The following is a 2,765-nucleotide window of genomic DNA, read 5'->3' as shown; positions in this document are numbered from 1 at the left end:
GCCAGATGCTCTAGAGCTTCAGCAGTAACACTTGCTTGATGCACATCCTACCTCCAAAAGAAGACTCCGTTTAATGTCGTGACTTTTATTTTGTGCTTCTCTAAAGGGAGAAATGAGTTAAAAACTTTTCTTAAAATGAGTTACTTGAAGCTGGAGAGCTGGCTTTTGGTTGAGAGCACTTACTGATGTGGCTGAGGGTCTGGGTTCGGTTCTCAGCACCCACATGGTGGTTGGCAACCACTCATAACTTCACTTGTAGGGAATCTCATATCCTCCCCAAAGTCCAGAAGCATCAGGCACAGACATGAGACATGTGCNTTCATGCAGGTAAAACACTCATACACAGAAAATTAAATAAATGTATCTTTAAAATTAAAGGAGCTTCCTGTCTTAATTTGGCTGATGGAAATTCATTGTAATACCAGATACATATACTATTAATACAAGCTTGTTGGAAGCTTACAGTGGTATGTCAAGATGGTAAATATGTAACTTGAAAACCAAATCTTTGATGTTCCCTTTCAGATCACAAAACATTCATGAATAATTGATAAAAATAATGGAAGCTAAAGAAAAAAATCTTTAAAGTAATATTATACATCAGACCTTCTGTCTACTAATGGAATGTACACATGTGACTTAGAAATCCTTCTAACATATGCTAAGTCCAGCTCTTCATAAAAATTCTTCATGCAAACACTTTCACTAAATAAGTCATAAGAGCCAGGAGCAATAAATGATTATAGCCAGTTAGGGGCTTCCAGACATAGCAGAACAATTACATGTGACACTCACAGGCAGCCGTGACTATAGGAACAAAACCTCCATCAGATCAAGTCAGACAAAATCTCATCAAGTACTGGGAGGTACTAAGGAGTTCCCACCCCTAGATGAGGACCTATTGGAAAGGGAGAGTTAGTTGATTTTTCAAGTATGAAGCCCCTAAGAGGCTACCCAGTAGGAGGCTCTACACCCATGCCTGTACTGGCATCACAAAGAGGACACAGAAGGTTTCAAAGGAATATATGAAAAGTTAGGGATTGGTGGTGGAGGGGGTAAGGGAGGAATTGGAGGGGAAAGAATAAAGAGAAATCCTCATCAAAATTGTGTGTGTGTGTGTGTGTGTGTGTGTGTGTGTGTTTCAGTATATGTATGTAAATATATATTCTGAAACTCTCAGACAATAGACTTAAGGACACAAGGATCACAGAGAGCCATGCACCTCCCTAGGGAGCATCACCCACCCTTACAGGCTCCAGACACCCAAGGACCTCATAAAGCTCTGTGCATCTCCAAAAGGTTTCTGAGGTATCTGCATCAAGAGCCTGCTAACTCTACACAGGCTTTGTTACTGTTTTCAGAACATGTACCTGACCATAGCTGAGCCAGGACCACCTGTTGGCCCTGTTGGTGTGGGCACAGGAGAGCTTGTGGGCTGAACAACACAGCCATCACCTAGACCCAGATCCAGGGCTTTGAATTGTCCCACTCCACTTCTACCCCATCTATGAACTTCAGGGGTGCATGACAGGGTCATCCTGCAGATCCAAAGTTGTAGAATCTTCATGAAACAGGGCAACAACAGGATTTCTGAGAAGAGTCCCTGTGAGGATCCAGTGTTGATAGTGTAGCAGAAGCCAGAGGCCTTGAATGATTCATTGCAATGAACATTTGCAAGTAATGTTATTTGAGTAAAAGGGTATACTCTTTGTGACACACTGCAGCTTCCACTGCAAGGTTTTATTTGGTTGTTTTAAATTTTTATTGATTCTTTGTGAATTTTACATTATGCTCTCCAATTCCACTTATCTCTGGTCCCTTCATATCCATCCTGGCAATCTCTGCCCCCAAAAGAAAACAAAAATTATGAACAAACAAACAAGACCAAGAACCAGATAACCCAGGAACTAGGATAGAGCCAAACACAACTGGCAAAATAAAAAAATCAATGAATGATTCCCAATGACAGATCAGTGCTAATCCAGTGTCATAAAAGATGCTGCCTCCAGCAGCTAATGGGGACAGATGCCAAACCCTTTAGCCAAACATTAGAGAGATCCCAGACTGAAAGTCTCCATCAGGTCCCTCCCCTCAGAGCTTGGTGGAATCCCATAGAAGGTGAGATGTAACCAGACTTCTGACAACTTTATTGGATTCTTTTATCTTTCTCCCTTCTAACACTATTCCACCTTTCCAACTCCTCAACACTAGGTAGGAGAGAAAGATTAGAGGGGGAAGGGGCATTAATCTTGTTAGACTACTTGCTGCTGATTAAGGCAGTCATGTTTCTTGGGTCAAGTTTTATCTTCCTTGTCAAGATATCTCCAACCAGCAATCCAGCAATCCAATCAACAACAGCAGCAGCAGCAGCCACAGCCATGCCTTTCAAGATACCAGTATTTTTATACCCTCTGAAGAGTCCCTAGAACTCCAAACTCAAACTATCTTCAGTTGGCAAAATTACTCCTTTGCGAAGACAAATCATATTTAGCTGTTGTGAATCAGTCCCATATTTCACACCTCAGAGAAAAACAAAAACTTTTTCCCATAACACTTCTTTTGTTTTAAATTATTTTTTATTCACTTTACATGCAATTACATCACTTTACAGCCCCTCCCTCCTCTCCTCCCAGTCATGTCCTTACAAATCCCTTACCCCATTACCTTCTCTTCTCCTCAGAGAATAGGAAGTCCCTCTTAGGTACCACCCCATCATGGGTCATCTAGTCCAAGCAGGACTAAGCATACCCTCTCCCACTGAGGCA

This window comes from Mus caroli, chromosome 19 (genome assembly GCF_900094665.2).
Source record: "Mus caroli chromosome 19, CAROLI_EIJ_v1.1, whole genome shotgun sequence".
Classification (NCBI taxonomy): domain Eukaryota; kingdom Metazoa; phylum Chordata; class Mammalia; order Rodentia; family Muridae; genus Mus; species Mus caroli.
This window is presented reverse-complemented; position numbering follows the sequence as displayed.